General features: G+C 57.1%; 1 protein-coding gene across 4 annotated transcripts in view; it reads right to left on the bottom strand.

The window, feature by feature from the left end:
- Prrc2b (proline rich coiled-coil 2B) overlaps window positions 1-2,581 on the bottom strand; it is a 71,329-nt gene extending 68,748 nt beyond the window's left edge. For 3 of the 4 annotated variants that reach the window (XM_048345199.1, XM_048345206.1, XM_048345216.1), the window contains exon 1: window positions 2,440-2,581. The gene's annotated coding sequence lies outside the window, so the exon portion shown is untranslated. The remainder of the gene's footprint in view (window positions 1-2,439) is intronic. The other variant, XM_048345225.1, reaches the window with a different exon arrangement.
- Window positions 2,582-15,233: the final 12,652 nt, after the last annotated feature.

Raw genomic sequence — 15,233 nt, 5'->3', positions numbered from 1 at the left:
TGATTTGCCCCTGCCAAGGCATCTCAGTCCCACACCGGGGAGACCTGGAGGGAGCCACTGAACTTTTTATGAAAGAACACCAAGATGGTTTAGAGAATGTCCAAATAAACAGATAAACCTTACAGGCGGCAGAGCTTCTACGTACCCACCCAACCAGAGGGTCTCCAGGGCTGTTTACCAGCACATGACCAGGCTTGTCCAAGAGGCCGGAGACCAGGGCCAGCACCCCCTGCATCAATGGAGGGCCTTCCGTGCTCCTTTCATATTTAGCCAGCTCCCTTTGGGCTGCATCCAGGCAGTTGGGTGATAATCAGGGTATCAAAACATTAACACAGAATTCTGACCAGGGAGGTTACAGTTCCACAAACCAGGACAAATGGGTCACTAGAGAAGGGAACCCAGAACACAAGTAACCAACAAAGCAACGAACATTCATTTGGGTCGTGTAAAGGCGCAATATATCTTCTATGAGGCTCCCAAGAGACCCAATGGTACCCAAGGCTGCCATAGTGATGCCCGCGCGCGCACACACGCACACACACACGCACGCGCACACACACACACACACACACACACACACACGCATGCGCCCCTACTAGGGTTTGAACTCAGGGCTGGGGAAACTACCCTTTAGCTTTTTTTTGCTCAAGGCTGGCAGCGCTCTACCACTTGAGCCACAGCTCCACTTCTGGCATTACGGTGGATAATGGGAGACAAAAGTCTCATGGACTTTCCTGCTCTGAGCCATGATCCTCAGAACTCAGCCTTTTGAGTAGCTAGGATTATATGTGTAAACCACCCAGCACCCAGCAGGATTCCCATTTTACAGATGCAGGAGCCCAGCAAGAAGTAACCCAGAACACCGATGGCTGGCTCCAAGAGACACTCTGGCCAGAACCAGCTGGGGCTCCCTAAATGATTATTCGGAGATGCCAAAGGGAAGCAGAGACTCCCTGAATCCCAGACTGTTCTTGCAGATGGGCCCTGGTAAGCCCATTCCACCCAGCTGCAGGCAGGAACCGCTGGGCTGGGGCCTATGCGATCCGCTGGGATCCTTTCCACGCTGCTCTCTCTCCACAGAGACCAGGCCCCAGAGGGAAGGCCCAGCAGTCTTGTTACCTAGAGATCCTTCTCCCTGCGGGTGCCTCAAGCAAGCACCTGTGGCATGGCAGGGCACGGTTTTCTTCTAAAATGGCACAAGCTGCCAATCCTCCATCCTGGGACTCCACAACAGTTACAAAACAGCCGCAAGAGTAGCACTACACTGAGCACCGACATCGTCCAGGGCTCCCTCCCTCAACCGCTCTCCTGCGAGGCCCCGCTCCCCCTCCTCGATTCTACTAGAAGGAGGCTGGCTGCAATGTCTTGAGTTAAGACTCAAGAAAGAGGGGAGGGGAGCCAGCAGGATTTGCACCCCAGCGCCCGGCCCTCCAGGGCCACCTTCCACCACAGTCCTGAGCTCTCTCGGAGGGGAAACCATGCCCAGACTTCAGACCGAAGGTCCCCCCACCCCTGCTCTCCCCACCCCCACCCCCCACGCCCCCACCCCGAGACCCCCCCCCGAAGTGGATGATGGTCATCGAAAAACGCACACAGACCCTTCCAGAAAGGAAAAACCACAGGCAAAGTCTCACCGTACAAAAGGCTCGGGAAGGCTTTCGCCCAGGCAGCCATTTAGCAAATGACTCGCCGAGCCCGAGCCGCGGCGCCCCTGCGGCTTCCCCCGGGCTCGGCCTCGCCGTCGATGGCGGCGGGGCGGGGGGGTGGGGGGGGGCGTGATAAAATGGCCTGTGCAGGCCTAAGGGTGGGCTCGACGTCCCTGGGTGTCCAGGAAGGGGGGGGCAAGGCTCCCCTTTTATTTAGGCAAATCGGGAGAGGCCTATGATCTCAGCGGGGCTGGCTGTCTTGGTTGGGGGGAGGGGGAGAGAGAGAGAAAGAGAGAGGGAGGGAGGGAGGGAGGGAGGGGGGCCCATCTGGCAGGCCCGGGCGCGACATCCTGTTTATTACCGAACGTTTTCAGCGGAGGATTGGGGTCTGGAAAACAAGCCCCTCGTCCCCGCGTTCCAAGCCCGCCCGCCCGCCCGCCCGCTCCCGGCGGCCTGGGCCTCCGCCGCCGCGGGCCTCCGACTCGGGGCCCGCCGGCCGCCCGCGCCCCCCCGCCCCCCCCCGCCCCCCCCGCCCTCACGCGGGCCCCCGCCCCGGAAACGGGGTGCGGTGGGGGGGCGCGGGGTCCCCGGCCCGGCGCTCGCGGCCCGCGCCCCGCCCGGCCCCGGGGCCGCCGCTCACCGCCGCCACAACAATGGCGAGCCCGGCCCGGCCTCCGCCGCCGCCGCCGGCGCCCGCGGACAAAGGTCGGCCCGGCCGCGGAGACAAAGCCCGGCGCCCCGCGCCCGGCGCCCCGCGCCCCGCGCCCCGCGCCCGGCCCCGGCCCCGGCCCACCTGGTCTGCTTCCGCGCGCGCCTCGGGGCCCGGCGATGGCGGTCGGGCGGCGGCCGGGACGCGGGGACGGCGGATGGCGGCGGATGGCGCGGGGCGCGGCGCTCGCGGCGGCCTCCTCCTCCTCCTCCTCCTCCTCCTCCTCCCGCTCGCTCGCCTCGCTCCCCTCGCTCGCCTCGCCCGCTCGCTCCCTCGCCCGCCCGCTCGCTCGCCGGAGCCGCCGCGCGGTGTCTCGTCGTCGCCGCCGCCGCCGCCGCCGCCGCCTCCGCCTCCGCCCGCGCGGCTCCCCGCCCCCCGCCGCCTCCGCGCCGCCCGCGCCCGCGCCCGCGCCCGGCCGCGCAGCGCCCCCTGCCGAGCCGCGCGGGCACGCGGGGGTCCCGGGCCGGGGCGGGGGGGGGGGGAGGCAAGGTGCCCTCTCCCCGCCCTCTCCGTCCCCCCTCCCCTCCCCGGCCCCGCCCGCCCCCCCTCCCTCGGCGGCGGCCCGGCCCGGTGCGGGGAGGGAGGCCGGTGTTCTGAGGCGCCCCGGGATGCAGCACCCGGGACCGCGACGGCCGCGGCCTCCCCGGGAGGGTCTGCTGGGCTCCCGGCAAACAAAAGGCCTGCGGACCCCGTCACCCGGGGCTCGGGAGTGGCCGGGCGCTTCCGGCTGCGCACCTGGCCATTACAAAACGGTTCCAAACACGGAGGCTGCGTTCCTACAGATGCACTGGGGCCCGGGAGGCCCGGCCCCGGCCCAGGCAGTGAGGGGGCCCGGGAAGCCCCGGCCCCGGCCGAGGCAGTGAGGGAGCCCGGGAAGCCCCGGCCCAGGCCCAGGCAGTGAGGGGGCCCGGGAAACCCAGCCCCGGCCCAGGCCCAGGCAGTGAGGGGGCCCGGGAAGCCCCGGCCCCGGCCGAGGCAGTGAGGGAGCCCGGGAAGCCCCGGCCCAGGCCCAGGCAGTGAGGGGGCCCGGGAAACCCAGCCCCGGCCCAGGCAGCGCAGCGAGGGGGCCCGGGAAGCCCAGCCCCAGCCCAGGCCCAGGCAGTGAGGGGACCCGGGAAGCCCCAGCCCAGGCCCAGGCAGTGAGGGGACCCGGGAAGCCCCGGCCCAGGCCCAGGCAGTGAGGGGGCCCGGGAAGCCCGGGCCCGGGAAACCCCGGCCCAGGCCCAGGCAGTGAGGGGGCCCGGGAAGCCCAGCCCCGGCCCCGGCCGAGGCAGTGAGGGGGCCCGGGAAGCCCAGCCCCAGCCCAGGCCCAGGCAGTGAGGGGACCCGGGAAGCCCCGGCCCAGGCCCAGGCAGTGAGGGGACCCAGGAAGCCAGGCCCAGGCAGTGAGGGGGCCAGGGAAGCCCAGGCGGGGCCCGGGAAGGCCGGCCCAGGCAGCGAGGGGAGAATGAAAGAGGATCTGGGAGGACGAATGACAGCCCGGCCCGCCTGGGGCTCAAGGCAGAATCCTCACTCCCGACCTGCCCCTGGCTGCTGGGGTTCTGGCTTATTTACAAACCTCCGCACACTTCCTGACCCTCCTACAATTAGTCCATTTTCTACCTTACATCTTTTGACTATTATTCCCTTTAACTAACTTGGTGGGGCGCCAGGGGCTGGACCGGTGGCTGGTACCTGTAATCCTCGCTGCCCAGGAGGCTGAGATCTGAGGATCAAAGTTCAAAGCTGTTTAAGACTCATCTCCAACCAAGCACCAAAAAGAGCAGGAAGGGGAGCTGAGACTCACCTTGAGCAAAAAAAAAAAAAGTCAAGGACAGCCCCAGGCCCTGAGTACAGGCAGAATTATCTAGCACTCCCACCCCTGCCAAACATGCCTGGGTACTGACCTGTGCGCGAGTTACTGGCACAGCTGGGGACTTTGCAGATGTGATTCAATCCAGGATCCTGGAGTCTGTGGGGAGGGGCGGTGCTGGGGCTTGAACTCGGGGACAGGACCCTTTTTTGGTCAAAGCTAGTGCTCTACCACTTGACCCACAGCTCCTCTTCCTGAGGACTTCCCTGCCCCAGATGGCTTCAAACCTCAGTCCTTAAATCTCAGTCTCCAAAACTGCCAGGATTACAGGTGTGAGTAGGTGGGCCCAGCAGGATCTGGATTTCAGCCCCCAGGGGCCCTCTGGGCGGAACTGCAGAGGTCTAGCCAGAGCGGGCATGGCCCGTGGAGCAGAAGTTATCTGCTGGGAGGATGGAATTGTGCTGCCCCATCTCCAGTTGAGGAAGGCAAGAAGCTTCTAGAAGCTGGGAATGAATGGCCAGGTAGACTCTGCCCTAACAGCCTTTAGGAAGAATGTAGCCCTGCTGACCCGCCTCGGGCTTCCCATGTCCAGAAACTGTGACGCTTTGCTACACCACTAAACGCGTGGTAGCTTTTGTTGGTGAAGCAAGTCTCTAGTGAGCCGAAGGCAGGTCAGTGAGCGGGAGAGGAACGCCAGGTAGGAGGCTCAGGATGAGGACAAGCCCATCTCAGCCATCTCCAGCCTCACGGGCCCCCGCCAGGACTCCCGTGAGGTAGCCGGATGCTGTTAGGAGCAGGGCCCCGAGAACCGCCGCGGCCATGCCGGGCCCTGGCTGTGGTTTTGAGCCAAGCAGAAAAGTCCATGGCAGTCCATCAAGCCAACACAAAGGCAGAACTGAGGGGTTTTGCTGCGGCTCAGTCCAAGCAGCAGAGGCACCTGGCGGGTCCTGGGGCTTCCAGCCGTGAGAACTGAGATGCCATGCATGGGCTCAGGCCTGCAATCCTGGCTGCTGAGGCAGCTGAGATTGAGGAGCTCAGTTCAAAGCCAGCTCTGGCAGCAAGGTCAGGGAGATCCTTAGCTTCAATTAGCCACAGAAATGCTGGAAGTGGAGCGGTGGCTCAAGTAGTAGAATTCTAGCCTTGAGTGAAAAAGCTAAGAGACAGTGCCCAGGCCCTGAATTCGAGCCCCTGTATACACACACACACACACACACACACACACACACACACCCTTAAACTTGGGCTGAGAGGTTCACCCCTGTAATTTCAGCTGAGTGGGAAGCAGAAACTGGGAAAGACCGCTGTTCCAGGCCAGCCCAGGCAAAAAGTTAAAGAGACTCCATCTCTTCTAATGAAAAGCTGGGCGCAGGCTAGGAATATGGCCTAGTGGCAAGAGAGCTTGCCTCATATACATGAAGCCCTGGGTTCAATTCCCCAGCACCACATATACAGAAAACGGCCAGAAGTGGCGCTGTGGCTCAAGTGGCAGAGTGCTAGCCTTGAGCAAAAGGAAGCCAGGGACAGCGCTCAGGCCCTGAGTTCAAGGCCCAGGACTGGCAAAAAAAAAAAAAAAAAGCTGGGCACAATGGTGTATGCCCATCCCCCAAGCACAGAAGTAGGAGAGTCATGGTTCAAGCCAGCCTCAGTATAAATGTGAGGATCTGTTTGAAAATATATATTTAAAAAAAAATACAAAGTACTGGCTGCATAACTCAAGTGGCAAAGTCCTTGTCTAGCTCTGAGTTCAAACCCCAGTGCTACCCCTCCCTCTCAGAAAAGGACATCTATGATCATTCTACAAAATAGACACATCCATAGAGACAGAATAGATTAGTGGCGCTGAGGATAGAATGAGGACTGCTTAGTTGGTCTGGGGTTTCCTTTGAGATGATGATGGCACAATGCTGTTTAATTCTCTGGCTTGCTCGCTCTAGTGACCGTGGTGACAGTGACTTGATGTCTATTTGACCATACACAATTAGAAATGACTTGGTTGGAAGTCAGGCACTGGTGGCTCACTCCTGTAATCCTAGCTACTCAGGAGGCAGAGATCTATCTGAGTCTCATGGTTCACAGCTGTCTGGGCAGGAAAGTCTGTGATATTCTCACCTTCAATTCATCACCAAAAAGCTGCAAGTGAAGCACTGGCTCAAGTGGTAGAGCGCCATCTGGGACAGGGAATGTAGCTCAGTGGTGTAGCTCAGAGTACTTGTCTCGCGTGCATGAGGCCCTGGGCTGGATACTCTTCCCCCTTCCTCCTCTTCTCCTTCTGAAGGTACTAAGGTTTGAACTCAGGGCCTTCCTCTTCCTAGATAGGCACATTTCTACGTGAGCCACACCTCCAGCCCTTTTTCCCTTTTCTTACTTTTCAGATAGGATCTTGCTTTTTTTTTTTTTTTTTTTTCCAGATTTGGCAGAAACCATGGTTTCCCTACCCCACACAGCTGCCGTGACAGGTGCACCTCCTAACACCCAGATTTTTCATGGAGACTCAAGAACTTTTTGCCTGGACTGGCCTCTAGCCACCATCTCCTCCATCTCAGCCTCCCAAGTAGTTGAGAATATAGTCACAAGCCACTGCCTTCAGGCTCTCTCTCTGTGTCTCTGTGTCTCTGTCTGTCTCTCTCTCTCCCTCCCCCCTCCCTCTTCCCTTTTTGTGCCACTGCAGGGGTTGGAAATCGGGGCTACCTACCCCGAGCGTTCGCGTTCAAGGCTAGCATTCTACCAACTTGACCCACAGCTCCATTTCCAGCTTTGTTGGGTAGTTAATTGGAGATAAGAATCTTTTTTTTTGGCCAGTCCCTGGGCCTTGGACTCAGGGCCTGAGCACTGTCCCTGGCTTCTTCCCGCTCAAGGCTAGCACTCTGCCACTTGAGCCACAGCGCCCGCTTTTGGCCGTTTTCTGTATATGTGGTGCTGGGAATCGAACCTAGGGCCTCGTGTATCCGAGGCAGGCACTCTTGCCACTAGGCTATATCCCCAGCCCCTGGAGATAAGAATCTTATAGGCTTTGCTTCCTCAGGCTGGCTTCAAACCATGATCCTCAGATCACAGCCTCCTGAGTGGACAGGATTACAGGTGTGAGTCAACAGACCTGGCCCAGGCCTTTTCCCGTACCTATGTATTCTGTGGCTGGTAATCTAACCCGGAGTCCTGCATGGAAGAGGCGGGGCTGTAGCCCTGAGCTGTAGCCCCAAGCCCTCTCATGGCCTTGAAAGCATTACTAAGTTACCTATAAGCTGATATAATACAAATGCCTGTTACGCTATATTTGGGAGAAAAAGGTTGTACATGCTTCCGCAGAGGCAATTTTATTCTTTCTTAAAAATGGATACTGGGGGGGCTGGGGATATAGCCTAGTGGCAAGAGTGCCTGCCTCGGATACACGAGGCCCTAGGTTCCATTCCCCAGCACCACATATACAGAAAACGGCCAGAAGCGGCGCTGTGGCTCAAGTGGCGGAGTGCTAGCCTTGAGCGGGAAGAAGCCAGGGACAGTGCTCAGGCCCTGAGTCCAAGGCCCAGGACTGGCCAAAAAAAAAAAAAAAAATGGATACTGGGGCTGGGAGTATGGCCTAGTGGCAAGAGTGCTTGCCTCCTACACATGAAGCTCTCAGTTCGATTCCCCAGCACCACATATATGGAAAACGGCCAGAGGGGGCGCTGTGGCTCAGGTGGCAGAGTGCTAGCCTTGAGCAAGAAGAGGCCGGGGAGGGTGCCCAGGCCCTGAGTCCAAGGCCCAGGACTGGCCAAAAAAAAAAAAAAAAAAAAAAAGGATACTAATTCATTGTAAACAAGTATTTCATTTTAACAAGTTTTAAGCATGCGCGCGTGTGTGTGTGTGTGTGTGTGTGTGCCAGTACTGGGGCTTGAACTCAAGGCTTTGCCCTCTGGTTGACTTTGTTGCTTAAAGCCGGCACTCTACCACGTCACCCACAGCTCTCCTTCCAGCTTTTTGTCTGTTAGTTGGAAACAAGAGCCTCACAGACTTTCCTGCCTGAGCCGGCTTCCAGCTACGAGCTTGAGATCGCAGCCCCCTGAGTAGCTGGGATTCTAGGCATAAGTCACCAGCTAAAATCTTGGCTTTTGTGGGGCTGGGAATGTGGCCTAGTGGTAGAGTGCTCGCCTTGTATACATGAGGCCCTGGGTTCGATTCCTCAGCACCACATATATAGAAAAAGCCGGAAGTGGCGCTGTGGCTCAAGTGGCAGAGTGCTAGCCTTGAGCAAAAAGAAGCCAGGGAACAGTGCTCAGTCCCTGAGTCCAAGGCCCAGGACTGGCAACAAAAACAAAACAACAAAATCTTGGCTTTTGTTTAGACCGAGACGAAATGGGGAAATAACTAAATGAAACGTCGTCGGGGACATTTTGTAAAGCAGCTCAAATTGTGAACCTGCCAATGGAACCTTCACTGGATTTCCAGCCACCAACTGGAACTTTGATGACTTTGGCCCATTTGCTGGGTCAGTAGGCGAGTGGCCAATGGCAGGCAGGTATCAAGAGGGAACTTTAAGCCCAGTCTGGTGGCTCAAGTCTACAATCCCGGCTACTTAAAAGGCAGTGATCAGACAGAGGATTGTTGTTTGAAGCCATCACGAGCATAAAAAGTTCATGAGACTCCATCCCCACCAATAGCCCTCTCCTTCCAGCAATGAAGAAAAGCACAAATAGGAGGGCTGTAGCCCAGGTTGACCTGGATGTCAAGCAAAACTATCTGGAAAATAACACAAAGAAGGAAACTGGAAGCTGGGCCCTGGTGGCTCACACCTGTCATCCTAGCTACTCGGAAGGCTGAGACCCGAGGATTGTGGTTCAAAGCCAGCCCGGGAAGGAAAGTCTGTGAGACTCTTATCTCCAATGAACCACCAGAAAACCAGAAGTGGCATTATGGCTCCAAGTGGTAGAGTGCTAGCCTTGAACAAAACAGTTTAGGGACAGCCCCCAGGCCCTGAGTTCGAGCCCCATGACTGACAAAGTAAAAAAGTAGTAGCTTGACGTAAGTGGTAGAGTGCCTGTTTGGCAAGTGTGAGACCTTGAGTTCAAATACCAGCCTTGCCAAAAGAGGAAAAAAAAGAAATATTAAAGATGTTAGACCAAGTACCATACATAGTGGTTCATGCCTGTAATCTCAGCTCCTTGAGAGGCCGAGGCGCGAGGATCGTAGTCCAAGGCCCACCAGGATACAACTGGGAGGCCCCACCAGAAAAGCAAACAAACAAGCTGAGAGCCAGAGGCCTGCGGAGGCTTCGTGTACAGCCTCGAGCAGCAGCCTGCCCCAGACGCTCAGCTCAGCCCTGGGCGCGCTGCTGAGTCTCCCCGCGCTCCCACTGTGTTTGAAGGAGGAATGAACCGGTGAAATAGTGGACAACCGTCTCGCTGCGTCTTCATGAACACCTCTGGCCGAGCTTCTGGAATTCCATCTGGCTCTACTTAACCTCTCACCTCTTCCCTTTGTTTTGCCAGTCCGGGCACTTGAACTCAGGGCCTGAGCACTGTCCCTGAGCTGCTTTTGCTGCAGGCTAGCACTCTACCACCTGAGCCACAGCGCCGCTTCCAGCTTTTCCTGTGTATGTGGTGCTGAGGAATCGAACCCAAGGATTCATGCGTGCTAGGCAAGCGCTCTACTGCTAGGCCGCCTTCCCAGCCCCTTGACTCCTTTTCAAGATCTGGGGCTCTCCCTTACCTCCAGACCTTCGCACCTGCTGCTCCCTCCGCCTGGAATGAACTCTTCCCATTTTCCACACAATCTTCTTTCGCATAGGGCACATCTTATCCCTCCCACTCTGCTTGGAGGTGCTCCTTTAAGACCCACTCCCTGCTGGACCTTGGTGGTTCATGACGAAATCCTAGCTACTCAGGAGGCTGTGATCTGAGGATCACAGTTCGAAGCCAGCCAAGAAGAAAGTCTGTGAGACTCTTATCTCCAATGAACCACCAGAAAACAGATGTGGCGCTGTGGCTCAAAGTGGTAGAGTGCTAGCCTTGAACAAAACAAGCTCAGAGACAGTGCTCAGGCCCCGAGTTCAAGCCCCACAATCAGCAGAGAGAAAGACAGAGAGAAGAGAGGAGGGGAGGGGAGGAGGAGGATCCAATGATAGGCAAACAGGCTGTGCTTCTTAGGTGGGTGGGTGGTAGCCCTCTTTGGAAGGTACTGTGGACGGGGCACAGGATTGGCATAAGGGCCCCAGGGTACGGAAAGAGAGGGACTTACACTACTGTGGGAGGGGGCAGTGCAAGACATTTCAAATGCTATCACAAAATAACGCATGCTCAAAAAGATCAACTGGGGGGCTGGGGATATGGCCTAGTGGCAAGAGTGCTTGCCTCCTATACATGAAGCCCTGGGTTCAATTCCCCAGCACCACATATACAGAAAACGGCCAGAAGTGGCGCTGTGGCTCAAGTGGCAGAGTGCTAGCCTTGAGCAAGAAGCCAGGGACAGCGCTCAGGCCCTGAGTTCAAGCACCAGGACTGGCCAAAAAAAAAGATCAACTGGGAGATTAAAAAAAAATTAAGTGACAAAACTGGCTGTACATTCGGTTGGTTAATGGCTGTGATAAATACCCCATCTTTCAGTAAATCTCTCTCTGTGTGTGTTTTTTCCCTCCTACACAGCATTCCCAAATACTCCTGGTTCAGCAGCTCTGTTCCCAGCATTGCTGCAAGGATTCTGGAGTCTTCTGGATATTTCTGCACCCTTAGGGACCTTGCTGGGCCTTTCATCCTCTGGTTGCCTGCGCGCTTCCAGCAGTGCAGACGAAACAGGAAGCGTGCCCGTCACTGGTGGCCACGTCCCATCTGCGGGACTCAGTCCCGTGGCCTCAGGTCCCATCATCTGCGGGACTCAGTCCCGTGGCCTCAGGTCCCATCATCTGCGGGACTCAGTCCCGTGGCCTCAGGTCCCATCATCTGCGGGACTCAGTCCCGTGGCCTCAGGTCCCATCATCTGCGGGACTCAGTCCCGTGGCCTCAGGTCCCATCATCTGCGGGACTCAGTCCCGTGGCCTCAGGTCCCATCATCTGCGGGACTCAGTCCCGTGGTCTCAGGTCCCTGCCTGGGAGGCTGAGAACTGTAGAATAGAGGTGTGCACGAGGAGGTGGGGAGGACATCACGCTGTCATGTCACTATCACTCAGTGTGTCTCTGGGGGAGGCATTCTTCTGACCGCTTTCACCAACACACTTAGGAGATGGCCAGTTCATAGCTAGTTAGCACTTTATTTATTTATTTTTGCCAGTCCTGGGGCTTGGACTCAGGGCCTGAGCACTGTCCCTGGCTTCTTCTTGCTCAAGGCTAGCACTCTGCCACCTGAGCCACAGCGCCACTTCTGGCCGTTTTCTGTATATGTGGTGCTGAGGAATCGAACCCAGGGCTTCATGTATGCGAGGCGAGCGCTCTACCACTAGGCTGTATTCCCAGCCCTTAACACTCTATTTTAAGGCAGAGGCAGAGAGACATAAACAGGTGTCAGCAGCAGTGCATACCGTAACCTGTTAAAAAAAAGTTTATTTCAGCTGGGGGCTGGTGGCTCCCTCCTGTAACCCTACCTACCCAGGAGACCTGAGGAGCACGGTTCGAAGCCAGCCCGGGCAGGAAAGTCTGTAAGGCTCTTATATCTCCAATCAACCTCCAAAGAGCTGGAAGTGGCACTGTGGCACGCCCAGGCCGTGAGTCCCAGCCCCAGAACACAGACACACACGCGCGTGCGCGCGCACACACAAAGACCCAGGGCTGTGATGAAGGATCCAGTAAGACGTCCTGAGCAGCTACCGTCTCCTTCGGAGGCGCCCGTCCTCCACGCGCATGCGCGGACTCGCACTACCGTGCCGGAGGCGGGGCCCCGTGACCACACCCCTCGTCCACTCCCGCCCTCCGCCTGCCTGTCTTCCCTGGGAGTCTTTGGCTGATTAACGTGACCGCAGAGATATGATTGGATGACGTGGCTGTCGCTCACCGGAAACCCAGCTCCACGATTGGTCGAGAAGCCAAGATAGCAGCTTGTAGCCGGAGTCCGGCGGAGAACTGAGTGAACTTCCTGGGGGGCGGATCGGGTGTTGGGACCCCCGGGGCCCGGAGCGCCACGGCCCACCCCGCGAGGCCGCCGCCCGGAGGCCTTCCCGCCGGCCCGGACCAGACCGCTGTGCCCGCGCCTGGGCGGGGGGAGCCCCTGCCGGCCGCAGGGTGGCAGAGGTTTTTGAGCAGGAGAACTGGGAGAAACCTGTGTGTCTGTCTGCCTGTCTTGTCTGTCATGTCTGCCTGGCTGTCTGCCTGTGTGCCACTCCTGGGGCTTGAACTCACGGCCTGGGCGCTGAGCTTCTTTGTGCTCAAGGCTAGCACTCTACCACTTGAGCCACAGCGCCACTTCCAGCTTTTTTCTGAGTACTTTCCCGGAGATAGGAGTTTCAGGGACATTTTTGCTGGCGCTGGCGCTGGCTTCCAACTGCCATCCTCAGATGTCAGCCTCCTGAATAGCTGGGATTACAGGAGGGAGCCACCAGCGCCAGGCAAGAAACAGATTTATTAAAAAAAAAAAAAAAAAAAGCCTAATCGCTGAATGCCCGCCCTCGAGGCCCTCCAAAGCCACATTGGAGGGGTTGACATTTGTCCAAGGTAAAAATGTGACCAGCCAAAATCCCTGCACAGGGCTGGGAAGGTGGCTTAGCGGTAGAGGGCTTGCCTAGCATGCATGAAGCCCTAGGTTCGATTCCTCAGCACCACATACACAGAAAGGTCGGAAGTGGCGCTGTGGCTCAAGTGGTAGAGTGCTAGCCTTGAGCAAAAAGAAGCCAGGGACAGTGCTCAGGCCCTGAGTCCAAGCCCCAGGACTGGCCAAAAAAAAACAAAACAAACAGAAATCCCTGCACACCTCCCCAGGGAAGCACTAGGACCCGTGGGGAAATGAACCTCGCCCCAGGCTTCCTTCTCCTGGCTGGAAGAGGAAGCATTGTCTGGACATTTATGACAGCTAAATGGAAGACTTGAAAGAAATGTATCACCACAAGAATTCAAATGTATTTCTGGAACAAGATTTGTTGTCTGAACCAAACTTGTTATCCGGTGGCTTACAGCTGTAATCCTAGCTACTCAAGAGGGTGAGATTCAGAGGGTCAGGGTCCATAGTCACTCTTGGGCAGAAAAAAGTCCATGAGACTCCATCTCCAAAACAACTCAGCAAGATGTCAGGCTGGGGGGCTGGGGATATAGCCTAGTGGCAAGAGTGCCTGCCTCGGATACACGAGGCCCTAGGTTCGATTCCCCAGCACCACATATACAGAAAACGGCCAGAAGCGGCGCTGTGGCTCAAGTGGCAGAGTGCTAGCCTTGAGCGGGAAGAAGCCAGGGACAGTGCTCAGGCCCTGAGTCCAAGGCCCAGGACTGGCCAAAAAAAAAAAAAAAAAGATGTCAGGCTGGAGGCATGGCTCAGGTGGCAAGCTGCGCGAGCAGAAAGCCCTGGTTTCAAACCCTGCGCTAGCAAAAACAAAACAACACCAGCAAAAACCACAATCTAAACTTAATCAGAGGGGCTATTTTGCCAAAGAATGATACAAGAACAACAGCCTTGCAACAAAGGCTTCTTAGGGGGACAAGGCATCAGAAGAAATGGCATTTGAGAGTATGTTTAGAATTGTATGATGTGGCCACATATAAAAGATTTTATGTACCCCAACGTACAGAACTTGGAATTGTCCAATCTGTTTACAAAGGATCTCAGGCTCATTTGTAAGAATGGGACATCTCAATGGGCGCCACTGGGCTCCACGCCTGTAACCCTGCCTGCCTACCAGCCTTTCCCATGGACATGGTGCATCGTGGAGCCCACCCTCACCCAGACCCGCCACGGTGGGAAAGACAGGGGACCGGAGCAGAGCAAACAACCACATTTTCCTAACAAATTTCAAGTAGGTTTTATTTGGGGGTGGGGGGCAGTGGGGAGGAAGAAGGAGGAGGAAGAGGAATCTACAATAGATGGTTCCAAGTAAAACCCATACCAGGCAGTCATATACAAATGACCTCAACAAAGCAAAGGGACGGGCCTGGTGGTACATGCCTACAGTCCAAGCCACTTTGGAGGTGGAGGTAGGCAGGTCGTGGGCCATGGCTCGTCTAGTCAAAAGGTTAATGAGACCACGCCCCCAACTGGACTAACAGGTATGGACATCTGTTATCCTGGCTCTAGGGGAGGCGCAGGTAGGAGGATCGAGGGCTGAGGCTGACTGGGGGAAATACACAAAGCCCTACAGGAAAGATAACCTAACACAAAAAAGGCTGGAGATGCGGCTCAAATGGTAGCACAGCTGCCCAGAAAGCACGAGTCCCTGAGTCTAAACCCCAGCACCAACACACACACACACACACACACACACACACACACACACAGAGCAGGAACCAGTCCAACTGTCACTATCACTGGATCCTCATAAACGGTGTTTTATGAACAGTGGTGCTGCTTGTACTTGTGGTTGTCGCTGTAGTTCCAGGCGAGGGCCCGCCTACTCCCTCCTCCATCACCGTTGTTTTCTTACCTTGTGCACCAAGCCCCTTGCTCCATGGAAGCCCAGCTCCAAGCGGCCACGGTGGTTCCTGGATCTGAAGCCCCAATCTCAGCCTGGCTCCAGGCCGAAGTCCGCGGGTAGCCGGTGACTCCTTTCCTAACCTCAGGGAGCCCCCCAAGCACACGCAGAGGACTCGTTTCCAGGACTCCGTCACCCTCACGTGGCCTGAAGTCTCCTCGCACCTGCACGCTGCCCCCACCCCAGCCGTAACTCCCCCCTCACCACACAACTGTTCCTGGGCTCCTGGAGCCGATGGGTGGCGATTGGCCAGCAGGGGGCGCTACGGGGCCTAGCTTTGTTCCAGTTTCAGCGTGTGGCTCAAGTGATAGAGCCCCTGGTCTAGCAACCAGAAGGTCTGAGTTCAAACCAATGGCCAAAAGGGAGAGGGGAGGCCAGACACTAGTGGCTCACACCCGGAATCCTAGCTACGGAGGAGGCTGAGATCTGAAGATCACAGTCAGAAAAGCCCGAGAGACTACTTTAACTCCAAGTGGCTACCAAAACGCAGGAAGGAAGGAGAGCTGTGGCTCAAAT

The sequence above is a fragment of the Perognathus longimembris genome, chromosome 1 (assembly GCF_023159225.1).
Source record: "Perognathus longimembris pacificus isolate PPM17 chromosome 1, ASM2315922v1, whole genome shotgun sequence".
NCBI lineage: Eukaryota > Metazoa > Chordata > Mammalia > Rodentia > Heteromyidae > Perognathus > Perognathus longimembris.
Note: the sequence above shows the minus strand (reverse complement) of the source record. Positions and strands in the feature narration are given on the sequence as shown.